Source organism: Choloepus didactylus, chromosome 3 (assembly GCF_015220235.1).
Source record: "Choloepus didactylus isolate mChoDid1 chromosome 3, mChoDid1.pri, whole genome shotgun sequence".
NCBI classification, from domain to species: Eukaryota; Metazoa; Chordata; class Mammalia; order Pilosa; family Megalonychidae; genus Choloepus; species Choloepus didactylus.
In genome coordinates this window covers 99,271,781-99,286,265 of record NC_051309.1, presented here as the reverse complement: position 1 = coordinate 99,286,265, position 14,485 = coordinate 99,271,781, and the positions used below count along the sequence as shown (strand labels likewise).

Here is a 14,485-nt window from a genome sequence, read left to right as displayed (position 1 = left end):
ATCCAGATATTTACTGACTTAGTAATTTAATTTGATCATATGTATATTAAGCAAAGAGGCTGATGGAGGAAAAAGATGATTCAGAATAAAGATGGTCCACAACTTCTCAGGAGGCTTTATTCTTAAAGTTGACTATTAAGTTGAAATATCAGATATCAATTCATGTGCAACGAACAACCTCAATTGTAATGGCTTAAGGTAATAACAATGAATTAATTTCATGATTTTGTGAGTTGACTGTGTGGTTTTTCTGTGGAATTCACCTGGACTCACACATATGCTGCATTCAGCTGGAAGTTTATGGTGCTGGAAAATGGACTCACATGTCTCTTTAGGATTTGATGCTGGCAGTTGGGTCACCTTGGCTCTCCTTCATGGGACCTGTCATCCTCCAATATCTTGCTCATATGACAGTTCAGGGAAGCATTCAAAGATGCAGAGAATAGAAGCTCAAAACTGCTTAAAAGCTTGGCTCCAGAACTTATACAACATCGCTTCAACCACATTCTATTAGCCAAAGCAATTCAAAAATACAGCCCCTGAAGGAGGTAGAGAAATAGACTCCACCTCTCCAAGGGAAATGAGCAACATCACATTGCAAAAGGACCTGAATATAGGGAACTAATTCACTGGAAGCCATTATCATCCTGTTAATCAATTGTTGACTTAATTAAAAGTTAAATTTACCTTCTTATAGGATAACTGAGCTGTAATGTTGGTAGGAATATTCTTATTCTACAGTATTCTTCAACTCACGCAACGGTAAATTCAGATTCTCTGAAGGGCAAAGTGAATTATTTCCTATCAGTATGTTATTTCCAAAACTCTTTGTTTATTTGAGGAGAAAGACATATATTTTTCAAATAAAAATTCTATTCTTCTATGAATTTTTAAATATTCTTTTTCCTTTATTAGAGAAGTTGTGGGTATGCATGTGCCTAAAATACATGCATAAAATACAGAATTCCCAAATAACACCCTATTAGTAACACCTTGCATTGATATGAGTATTTGTTAAAATTGATGATAGCACATTTTTATAATTGTACTATTAACTGTAGTCCATGGTTTAAGTTAGGGTTCACTGTTTGTGTAGTATAGTTCCACAGATTTTCTTTTTAATTTTTATTCTGTTACCTTATAAACAATCTAACATCTGCCCTTTGAATCACATTCTGAAATATATTCCAGTGCTGTTAATTGCTTTCACAATGTTGTGCTACCATCACCACCATCAATATTTTAAGGCAACTTTTCTGAAAGTGTCTTTTTAAAAAGATATCCTTCAAAATTATCTAAAATGTTTATAAAAATCTATATACTTGAACACAACCCAACAATCTTTGGCAGGTAGGCCAAGGTGTCTTTATTTCTAATAGAATTTTGGGTGATTCTTCTGCCTAATAATAATATTAGAAAACCATTGGTTTATGAGCTATTGAATTTCCAGGTCAACAGCATGAAAATGATGTATACGTTCTCCTATTACACTCAAAAGCTTCTGGTCTATCTATAGTACAAATGAAATAGTAATAGTCTTGGCTAAACTTTATTTCACCATCATTTATGACATTGTGACTAAGAGAATATGTCTTCTGTATTTTAACTGAGAAGGCTAGATTTATAGACTCTTCCTTGCCCTGGGTTTAGAGAGAATTCTGTGATACTCACAGTGACAAGAATATCTTCTATGCCTGAGGATAAAGGTTCTAAGTAGCAAAGGCTTGGTAGACACCCCTGGAATATAGTATATTAGCTTCCCTAGGGAAGCCCATATACAAAGGCAGGGGAATTGAAATGGGTATGATGTCATTTATACATATAAGTGAAGGTTCAGAATAAACCTTTGTTTATTCACAGGCTACATGTGTCAAAGATTTGCCAGGAAAATATTCTAGGAATGAAGGAGTTTAATTAGATGTTTTCAATATCTGTGGAAAGATGGAGGTAAAAATATCAGAGAAATTTCAGGATGCTATCAAGAAATGTGTAAGTTGCAGGAATTACAGAAAACTAGCACTGCTAATTTTGGCTACCTGTAGCACCTGATTAAGCAATTCATAAGAGAATACCCGGACATCATAGCATAATTGTTCTCAGCCAAAGTCAATGTGCTTACCTACTGTTGTTAAAGGAACAAAAACTGACTCCAATTCTCTTTCATTGCCAAAAACTTGTGAAAGTGTCTCTTTTTGGTAGAATCTAAACTAGAACTCTGCTAGCAAGTGAGTCTGGCAAGTGTAGTTCTAAGCTTCTAGCTGTAGTGAAATAGGAGACAACTTAGAGAACTAAGTACATTGCCTAGTACAAGTAGACAGTATCTATATTGCCTAAACCATAATAGCATATGATATTCTTCTTCCCTTCTCCTGGACCAAAACAGACTGTGGTGCTTGGTTAAGTGCAGATTCCTAGAATATTATCACTAGAGCCTAAGACTTTCTCATTAGGAGCAAAAGAATCTGTACTATTAAGAAGAACCCAATTCTATCCCTGCTCATAATAAATTCCACTACCTAGGAATATCAAGTTCTTCTAGGTTCTGAATGGAAAACTGAGTGTAGAATGGAGTTGGGAAGAAAAAGTCTAATCATACATGTAACCATTCATATGTGTGACTACGTACTTGAATATTTTAATGTAATTTAAAAAATTTAACAAAATTACAACAACTACTAGAGACACAGTTGTGGAGAATTTAGAATCACATTTCAAAAATGCCAAAGACACTTATATAAGGTTTTGGTATAAAGTGTAAAATAGTAATTGTATGAGCTTAAATGTCTAGTTTATTCTTAAGAAGTTGTGATTTTCATTATGTTTCTATAGTAAAGGAGAAATTGAAGATATTTCCTATAGCTCTTTTAATGAATCTAAATATGAATGGCTACAAATGAAAAAAAAAAAACTACCTTTTTGTTTTTAGGTAGGTTAAATTACATGTTTAACTTCTTACCTTACAATGTGAATTGTATTCATCACATAATTATTTTCATAAATATATGTGTCAGTGAAATAATGTCTAAAATGTGAAGGTGGGGCTTATCATTCTCAAAATCCCTTTCTCATCTAAAATTTATGAATCTTTAATATTTTTGGTTCATTCAGGAAAAAAAAGCAGGCAACATTCAGTGAAACTCTCCTAATATTCAGTTACTTCAGACAAAGTTAGATACGGCCTGTGTCCAAGGAAACTTAACCTTATTCTCTTTCCAAATCTATAAATACTCTCTGGGAGATGCCTCCCTTACTTTTAGAAGCTTCTCATGACATTATAGCAACTGGTAGAAAATTTTATAAAAGCGTTTTAAGTTTGTTTCTCTTCATTCCAAAGCTTCCAGTACCGGATAAACTTATTGTGGAGTTACTTTTCTCCTTAATCCCATCCCACCAATACCATTCACCTGATTATTTCTTATTCTGTTTGCACTAGCCTATAATTAGAAGTATTATTTCTTGATCTATTCAGTGTTTCAGCCTACCTTGGGACAGTGCCACCTTAACTGACATCCATCGTGCTTCCAAAATTCACTATACTTGCAAGCAGCAGAACTCTTTTATCTTTAGGTCAGAGTTACAGGCATGATAACCTGACAAAGCAATTACAGTAAAACTCTATTAGAAAGCACTTCACTATTTCACAGATTCGATTATACCTTGTGTCAAATCATGACCGCTGTGTACATTGTTCATCGTATTAATAAAGCATGGAAAGAGCCTGCAATGGAAATGTTATCTTATCTTCCAACAACATTATTATAACAGTCTCCTTTATTGCATTGATTCATGCTGCTAGATGGAAAAAAAATTACTTTCTATGCAATTTTCAAGGACTAGTAGATAAACAATCTTGCGAAAAAGTAATATCAGGCATCATTTTTCTTGTAATATAACCTTATACTATTACATATAGTAGATGATTTAGATTGGTAGGCTAAATATTTTAGAAATGATTTTCTATGAAAGATATTATAAGAAGATATAGTATTTGACTTGATTAAAAACATTTATTCATATGACTGACTACAGCAGATGCCTTGGATGCCTCCATGCCTTTATCCCACAGTTCTGTGTGAGCTTAGATCCACCTGTACTGACAAAATCCCGCATATCTTCATGTCTTCAGTCCTGCCATATATTAAGGCACAGTACCCAGGGTCCACATTACTTTTAGGGAACTATAAAAATATTTTAATTTCTTTTAAAATCAGAAGAAAAAAATAACTTAAGCTGATGAATTTTTAAAATATATAATAATAATATATTTGCCTTTATACCAATGCAGTGATAAAATATATTCAATATTTTTCATGGTGGAAGTGGCCTGAAGAACTCATAATGTGGCCTTGTATATTATTCCACCTTCTCCGTGGATGCTTGCTTGCCCATATGTAAGTGCAGTCCGGAAGTTCAGCAGAGTGAACGGCGCTGGGGACCACACTCAAACAATATGGGTTTAGGAGCCAGGTGGATAATTTGAGAGACTTTTACATTATCTTCTTGGCAGAATCAAACTACTGATTCCTCATTATTGTGTCTTCACATTATCTATAAGGCACATATTTACATATATTTTTTCTGCTTCCCTGTCCTAATCCGTTCTTTCCTACCCTAATCCCTTTTTCTAATCCCCAATCCTAATTCCCTGTCCTAATCCCTTCTTTCACTCCGCTCTGGGAATTGCCTATTATTTAAACACCTGCACATAAATCCTTACCTCAATCTCTTACATTCCAGGGAACATAAAATAAGCCTCTGACACTATACTTCATCCCAAATTTCTGCCTCTTAAAATATAAAGATGTTTTTACAGATTTCTTGTTCTCAAATATATTTTCTTTTTTAGTAACAGATTTAAGATATAGTTCACATGTCATAAAATTCAAGATATTAAAGTGTACAATTTAGTGATTTTGAATATATTCATAGAGTTGTAGAAACTCCTCCACTGTCTAATTTCAGAACATCTCCTCATTCTAAAAAGCAACTGCATACACATTAATGGTCACTCCCCTTTCTGTCCTCTGGGCCCCTAGAAATTCTAATCTACTTTCTCTTTCCATGGAATTGCCTGAATGGGACACTTCATATAATGGGATCAAGAAACATGCAGTCTTTTGGGATTGATTTCTTCTATTTAGCATGAGGTTTTCAAGGTTCAACCATGTTGCAGTATGCATCAGCACTTCACTCATTTTTATGGCCAAATAATATTACATTTTATGGATATACCACATTTTGAGCCATAAATTGATGGATATCTGAGTAGTTCCAAAATTTTAACTCATAGGGAAGATGCTACAGTGGACATACATGTACAATTTTTGTGTGGACATATGTTTTCAAATTTTTTGGGTGTAAGTCTAGGAGTAGAAATATTGGATCATGTAGCAATGCACATTTCATATTTTGAGGAACTGCCAGACTGTTTCAAAAGTTGTCACACCATTTTATATTCCCACCAGTAAGGTATGTAGGCTTTGATTTTTCCACATTCTTGTCAACAGTTGTTATTTCCTGTTTTTTTAATTGTAGCCATCCTAATATATGTGAAGTGGTATCACATTGTCATTTTAATTAATGTTTCCCTAATGACTAATGATGTTAAGCATCTTTTTATGTGCTTCTTGGCCGTTTGTATATTTTCTTTTGAGAAGTATCTATCCAAACTCTTTGTTCACTGTTTCAGTTGGGTAACTTGTTTCTATTGTTGAGTTGTAGGAGTTCTTTATGTATTCTGGGTATGTATTCCCGCACTGTGAATTCTTTTCATTTTCTTGATTGTGTCCTTTGAAGCACAAACTTCTAAATTTTTTTGAAGTTATTTTAATTATTTCTTATTGTTTGTGGTTTTGGTGTAATAGCCAAGAAACCATTGCCCAACCAACATCACAAAGATTTATTGTGGTATTTTCTTCTAACAGTTTTTATTATCTTAGCTTTGATATTTAGGTCTGTGATTCATTTTGAGTTAATTTTTGTACATGGTATGAGATATGGGTCCAACTACATTCTTTTCCATGTGGCCATCTAGTTGTCTCCTCCTTATTTGCTGAAAAACCTATTCTTTCCCTACTGAGTTGTCTTGATACCTGTTTTAGTTTCTTTGGCTGTTCAAGCAAATACCATTCAATGGGTTGCCTTAAAAATGGGTATTTAATGGCTCATGGTTTTGAAGCTGGGAAAAATTCCAAATCAAGACATCATCAAGGTGATGCCTTCTTCCTGAAGACTCTGGTTTCTGGGACTGACTGCTTATCATCCTTTGTCCTGGGATTCTCTGTCACATGGCAATTCACATGACAAACTCTCCTGGCCTCTCTCTCCTTTTTTAGGGTTGTGTTGAACTTTAGCCTCTAGCTTCTTGTGGCTTTCTCTCTTTCTGTCTGAATTTCATTCTTTTTATAAATGACTCCAGTAATAGGATTAAGACCCATCCTGATTGAGTTGGGCTATAACTTACCTGCAGTAACCTCATCAAAAAGTCTTATTACAATGGGTTCACACCCACAGGTATGAATTTAGTTTAAAAACATGTTTTTGTGGGGTACATAGCTCCAAAACACTAGAATATTCTTGGAAAATATCAACTTACCATAATTATAAGAGTTTTTTTTCTGGATTTTAAATTCAATTTCATTGGTCTGTATGTTGACCTTAACCTAATACCACATGTTTTGATTACTGTAGGTTTACAGCAAGTTTTGAAATTAGGAACTGCAAGTCCTCCAAATTTGTTCTTATTTTCAGTTTTGTTTTAGCTATTCTGTGTCACTTTTTTTCCCATACAAATTTTAGTATCAAATTCTCTGTTTCTGGAAAAAATGCAGTTGGAATTTTGACAGGGTTTGTGTTGAATCTGTGGGTAAATTTGAGTAGTAGTCTCATCTTAGTAATATTGTGTCTTGTATACAAGAACATGGGATGACTTTTCATTTACCTAGGACCTCTTTAATTTCATTCAAACATATTTTATAGTTTTCAGTTTATAAAATTTTCACTTATTTTGTTAAGTTTATTCTGGAGTATTCTATTCTTGTTGATACTATTGTAAATGGAATTTTGTGAATTTAATTTTCAAATTGTTCATTACTAGTGTATGTAAGTACAATTGATTTTTATATATTGATCATTTTCCTGAAATCTTGCTGAACTAATTTATTAGCTTTGTGGATTTTTTATGTACAAGATAATATCATCTGTCAATGGTGCTAGTTTTACTTTCCAATCTGCATGTCTTATATTTATTTTTCTGCCTGAGTATCTGGAATAAAACCTCCAGTCACATGTTGAATAGAATGGGGAAAAGCTGATATCCTTGTCTTCTTATTTTACTTAGGAGAAAAGTTGTCCGTCTTTCACCACTCATTATGATATTATCTGTGGGAATTTCATACATATCCTTTATCACATTGAGGAAGTTCCCATCTACTTACATTTTGTCCAATGTTTTTATAACGAAAAGATGTTAAATTTTGTAAGATGCCTTTTATCTGTCTTCATTAAGAGGATCATGTGGTTTTGGTCCTTTATTCTACTAATATGGTCATTACAGTAACCGATTTTCATAGTTTGAACCAAGATTACTTTAATGGGATAAATCTTCCCTGGTCATAGAATATAATCCTTTCTATATTTTGCTAGAATGGTTTGCTTATATTTGCTTGATTTTATGTGCCAATATTTATGAGATGCTCTTCTGTAATCTTCTTTTCTTATGATGTCTTTGTCTGCTTTTGGTATTAGAGTAATACCTCATTGATTAATTTGGAAGTATTCTATCTTCAAATTCTTCTGCATGCTCTAAGCTGCTGTTGAACACGTCTGTTGAATTATTCATTCATTTATTGTATTTTTCAATTCCAGAATTTCCTTTTGGTTCCTCTTAATAATTTTTACCTCATTATTGAAATACCCATTTTGTTCATATATTGTTTTCCTGATTTCCTTTGGCTATTTGGAATTTTTGTTTTCTTTATGACTTTCTTGTACTAATTGTATAAAGTCTGTGTTGTGGGTTGAATTAGGATCCTTGCAGATGTAATTAGTTGAGAAGATATCATAATGGATTAGGGTTGGCCTAATTCAATATGACTAGGGTCCTTTTAGGAATAGTCGAATTTGGATGCACAGACACAGGTGGAGAATACTATGTGAAAACAGAAACAGATTGAAGTTATGCTGCCACAAGCCAAGCAATGAATGGGGTCTACCAGAAGCTGGGAGAAGCAAGGTAACATCCTCCCCTAAAGGTTTCAGATGGAGCACAGCCCATCAACCCCTTGATTTGGACTTTTAGCCTCCAGACTATGAGAGAATAAATTTTAGTTGTTGAAACCACTAGCCACCTAGTTTGTGGTACTTTGCTATGTCAGTTGTCAGAAACTAATATAGTCTGTATTCTACGTCTTGTGTGGTCACTGAAGTCCCTGATCAGTTAGCTTTGTTGTCAGATAATGATCAGAAAGAGATTTCCTTAAATGCCTTGAACTAATAAGTTTTCCAGTGTTAGCTGAGGAACTCTGCTTGTGTTGGTGTTTGTCTCCAGTATTCTAGCAGACAGTTTGCAACCCTCCCTTAATTTCTTGGTTTTCACTTCCTTCTGGTGCAGAGCCTTAAGATCAGCCAGAACTGAGAGATTAGATCTCCTTTGGTCTTTCTTTGGCATGCTTGACCCTATACAAGGACATGACCTTTTTGAACTTCAAGAATATGTTAGATCTTTTCACCCTACCCCCCACTCCAAGAATATTGCATTCCCAATTTTTCATTTCTAGTTTTTGGTGAGACTCTTAGTCCCAATTTTTATTGACACCTCAGGTTGCTGAGACACAGTTGCCCCTGATTGTTTTAGAACAATGACATAGAAATAGGGCTGTTCACTGGGAATGAGCTCTGAGTCAAGAGAAATAAAGACAAGACCTGAGAATTGAACTTTTCAGGAAGGTTCCAGACAGGTAAACAGTAAATTCTCTAGTGAGGAGCTTTACTGGGGAATCCAAACCATATTCTACTCTCTCCATTGGTTGCTAGGCTGGTATTTTTTGGCAGTTACTGTACTAGTAAGGCTATTGTCTTTTCAAGGCTATCGTGCATCAGGGAAGATGGGCATGGGCATAGGGTCTGTTAAAACACTTCAAATCTTTCTGGTGGTGGGATTCAGACTTTTTTCTTGAATAAACTCCTCTGTGTTATTGCAGAACTTTTCTTAATTTCCAGAATTAAAACGTTCATTTTATCCTTTTATGCCAGTTATCATTGTTTTTATGAAGGAGTGAATTTGGAGGTACTTGTCTGCTATTCTAGCAGTGTTTCCTCTCCAAATATATTTTCTGTTTGCATGCCACATCAATACTTTCAATATCCAGATTCTTAGTAAATAAATATCTAAAGTATTATTTTTTTCTTAACTAAATATAATAGTTTCCAATACAAGATATGATGGTAAGGTCAATCATTTAATTATATTTAATACAATATAGAGATTATAATTTGATGTCGCAGCCCAAGAGGGCCATGCCAGTCCAGAGGCCAAAGAAGACAACGAGCATTTTCTGATACATGAACTTTTATTCAGGGCTTACTCACAGGGTGAGGAGTCGTGGAAAGATCATGACGGCTCTCTCAGGCTGGGCACGCATCGCATTCGCAGGGAAGATGACCGAGCGATGCAAAAAGGGCAGAAAGCCTTTGATAAGGGTTTAAGACAAAGGCCTTCCTAAGGGTGGGGGGAGCATAGATGCCAGAACAGACCACTCTGACCTGAAAGGTGGTGCAGGAAGGACTAGAATAACACTCGAACAATTACATTTTGCTCTTTTTGTGAGACTAAGAGCCTCTCACTTCCTGCCTGCTTCCCATAAAGTTACATATTAAGGTCAATTTACCCTTTTTCTCTTTACTGGCTTAGAAAGACAATAGATTAAACATTGTCATTCAGATTGCTGTGCACCAAAGAACTGCAGGCCTGTTTTGCTCAGGCCATGGGTTGCCACACTTGACTTATTCACTAGAGATGGAGAGAGATGTACCTTTTCCATATTTGCTGGGCTTTTTAATATTTTTATCAATTTTTAGGTATTTGAAGAGGGATAGTCTGTGACCATGTTTAATTCCATTTTCCTTACCAGAAAGTTCTACATTTTTAAAGCTATATTTGAGTCTTCCCATCTGTTGTGGTTTGCAGCTGTAAGTACCCCAGGAAAACATGTTCTTAAATTTAATCCATTCCTTTGGGTGTGAACTCCTTGTAAGTAGGATCTTTTGATGGGTTTTCTTCAGTTAGAAGGTGTGGTCTGCCTTGGCTCTTTGGCTCTTTAGGTTAGCCCAGTCGTATGCGATCTCCCAGGCCGTGGCTGTGAGCCGAGGGACCTGCTGCAGTCATCTGGGTCACTCTACCTCGCCCATTGGTGCGAGCTGATGGTGTGCCAGGCTCTGGACTTCTAAGGATCTGGAGTGAATTTAAGAAGATTTTATTCAAGCTTATGGCATGGAAGATGAATTCTTCCTCCTCCACCATGAATGAAGAACCTAATGCTCTATCAGTTATTAACCAGCTTTGAGATCTAGCCACAGACCCATTAAACAGAAGAGCCATTATTCAGGATCAGGGATGTTTGCCTGGCCATATTTTATTTATGAACCATCCCAACTCCCCTGTTGTCCGCTCAGTTTTGCTCACTCTTTGGTATTTGGCAGAATGCCATGCTAGCAGAAAAAAAAAAATGAAAGGAGAACTGTGTATGATGTTAAGCTTACAAAATGTTTTACAGAAGACTAGGACTCCTGGATAAACAAAACTGCTGGCTTCTGAAATCTATGACATTCTTCAGTCCTCCAATATGGCAGATGGTGATAGTTTCAATGAAATGAATTTACGTTGAAGGAAAGCTCAGTTTTTCCTGTGACCTACAAAGGAATGTGCCAGAACAGTGGTTTTGCATATAGATGGTCTTGATGATAAGTCTCGGAGAAATCTTTGTAAAGAAGCCTTGTTAAAAATTAAAGGGGTTATAAGCTTTACTTTCAAATGGCTGTTCAGAGATTGTGGTATGAATCCATTCACATTTGAAAGCTGAGGCTTTGGCATCAGTGATAGCATCAACCAAGGTTATGAAAGCACAACAAGTTTGAAAAGTGAGGCTTGGAGAAGAGATGCTGGTTCCATTCCAAGATATGCTTGTGGAAGTACAACAAAACACAGACCTGCCAGACTACCTGCCTGAGGATGAGAGTTCCACAAAGGAAGAAGAGTAAGCAGTGTTCCGGGTCGACTCACATCCAGAAGGTGGAGCTAGCTGGTTGAGCGCAGCTGCAAACTTTTACTCCAGATCATTTTACTGGTGGCTTAAATTTGGGACTCAAGGGCTGTGTGAACCAACAAGCAGCCAGTTTTCCAATGTAGTGAACTGTCAAGTGCAATTTGCCGTAAGTTATCGTGAAGTATTTAGATTATATGATTGCCTATGCTGCATTTTATATTTTATTGGACATTTTAGCCCACTAAATGGTAAAAAATGACAGGGGCTATTAGTGGAATTGCTTGTTTATAAAGTTATTTTTGGTTTTGTTTTCCTTTGTTTTGTTGCCTCACTTTTTTTTTCATATGGGCCTACTGTTAAAACTAAATATGTATGTGCAGCTTTACGTTGTACTTTACATGAAGCATGTGATTAGGAATACTCATTTTCTTAAGCCTCAGGAACTTTCTGAGGAGAATTTCAGCTCAGATTGTGCATGGATTACTGAACATTTTTTTTTCTGCTTCATGAAAGATACTTACTTTTGTACTCTTTATTGGAAGTTAAAAGAAAGCATTTCTCGTTACCATCCTTTTGTCCATTTTTTATTTTGACAACATGTTTATGGAAAGGGCATCGCTAACGACATTTTGTAAATTAAAATATATTCATTTGAACATAATAATCCCCTAAAATACAAAAATACAAAAGATTTGCAATCTAAGTTGTTATAATTTTAATAAGATTAACACAAAATCAGTTGAGAAGAAGGAAATGTACATCAGTAAAATGCTTTTGAGACTCTTTACTTGAATATGACTAAATGTGGTTCTAGTTGACTGCCATTCAGTTTGGTTTATATCAGCTCTTGAGAGTTAGGTCCCCCATGATAGTGTGCAGCTGTAAATGGTCTCTTGGCCTTACTTTGTGATTACACACTATCCTCTGCCAGAAGAAATAATAGAAGTAAAGAACTGACAAACTTGAAAAAAAGAAAACAAATTCAATGCCTGTGATGCCACATAACACTTCGGTGGAGTCTAACCTCACAACATTATTTGCCTGGCAGAAGCCTATTTATTCAGTTGATGCTTCCTCTTAGTACCTTTTATGAATTTATTATAAAAATGCTGCAGTGGTATTGAATGAAAAAGACACAAATTATTGCTTATGAATAAATAAAGCCAACATTGGTAACTTAATCTTTTTTCTCATGTCTAGCCAGAAAAGAAGAACTTCAGTAAAGGCAAAATAAACAAACAAACATTTTTGGGTAGATAAGAACTAATTACATGCATACAGTGCTTTATTAAATTTCTGAAATATTTGGCACTAAATTTTTTTTGAAGTCCAGCTAAATCCAGATAAATTTTAATGCTAGTATGATTAAAAACTAAAAGAAATAAATTGAAATTCTTTTTCATCAACCTGAAGATGCTATTTTACCATTTGGAGAATGTGAAGTGAAAATTGAACCCTGGAGGGTTTCTTTGTGTTTTCATTGTTTCTCTTTTAGAGAAAATTAAAAGGATACAGTGTACTGGGGAAAAATCATTGCAAAATGCCATCACCAATGACAGTCTTGAGTTCACTAACATTGTGAGCTTCTAGAAGGAGGGGTATTTATTGTGAAGCATACTTGCAGATTAGGTGTTTGTTTATATTTTTTCATGTGTCTAGTCTCTGATTCTGGTGATATGCACAAACTGAAAACATAAGCTTTCAGGGGCACATATTGCTTTAAATGCATAATAAAACTTGCTGCCAGAACCAGATGTGTTAAGAAAAGAAAACAAAACCACCTCCTTTCTATCACCATTAGTGCAAAGTTTTCTGTTCTAACAAGTTTGTATTTTATTTTTCATTGCCGCACATCTGCTTATTTAAAAAAAAAATTACATCCCTCTGGTAGTAATGGCTCAGTACAAGTAGGTATTACAGTGTGGTGTTTGTGTGTTCTAATTCTAAGTGTTCTTTTATTGCAGGTCTTATAGAGCAGTTAAGGCAAATGTAAAGACAGTTTTTGAAATATATTGTAAAATAATAAAAGGTAACAATTTTAAAAAAGGTGTGGTCTGCCTCATTCAGAATGGGTCTTAATCCTATTATGGAGTTCTTTATAAGCAGATTGAAATGCAGACAGACAAAGAGAGAAATGTGCAGAGGAAGCAGTCAGGAGCTGATATCAATAGAACTCAGAAGAAAAGGGAGAGACCAGGAGACATGTCCATGTGCCTTGCCATGTGACAAACTAAGGACTAAGGATCACCAGCAGCAGCCCCAGAATGCCACAGCCTTCAGGGAGAAAGTGTTGCCTTGATGATAACTTGATTTTGACTTTCTTTTAGCCTCAAAACCATAAGCTAATAAATTCTCGTTTAAGCCAATCTATCATATGGTATTTGCTTGAGCCGCCTAGGAAGCTAGAACACCATCTGAAACATTTATTCAGATTTTATAAATGTTTTCCAATAATACCTTTATATTTCTCCAAAAATAGTCTTAAATATCTCTTGCTGGATCTATTGTTAAGTGCTTTATAATTTTCCCAATATTTTCAATGGGAATTAATTTTTATTCAAATGTGTTTTTGTTGGGTAAAAATGATACTGACTTTTTTTAAATTTTTGTTTCAATAACTTAATGATATGTCTATATATTCCCTTGGATTTTTACCATCTTCAAATAAAGACTTCCTGTTTTCTATTTAAATTCACATATTGCCTTTTTTCTTATTTTTTTGAACTTGCTGTGACTTTGAGGGCAATGTTGAATAGAAACAATGTCAGCAGGTACCTATGCTAATTTTCCCCTATTGCCATTAGGTGTTATGTTCAATGTGGGAATTTGATAGAGACCATATTGACTTTTCAAGAAATTATCTTTTATTTTTGTTTTACCAAGACTGTTTTTCATAAATGACTATTAGATTATATTGAAATATTTTTCTCCACATATTGGGATGGTTAGGTGATTCTCCTCCTATGCCAGTTTGGATGTACTATGTTCCCCAAAATGCTATGTACTTTGATGCAATCTTGTGGAGGCATATGTATTAGTGTTGATTAGATTAGAATTCTTTGATTGAATGTTTCCATGGAGATGTGACTCAATTAACTGTGAATGAAATGTTTGATTGGATAATTTCCATGGAGGTGTTACCCCACTCATTTAGGGTGGGTGTTAATTGGATCACCGGAGGCTACTTTATAGCCTTCAGATTGTAACTTTGTAACCAAATAAAC

At 34.9% G+C, this 14,485-nt stretch overlaps 1 pseudogene; it reads left to right on the top strand.

The window, feature by feature from the left end:
• Positions 1–10,612: 10,612 nt before the first annotated feature.
• LOC119530366 lies at positions 10,613–13,234 on the top strand (annotated as a pseudogene).
• Positions 13,235–14,485: the final 1,251 nt, after the last annotated feature.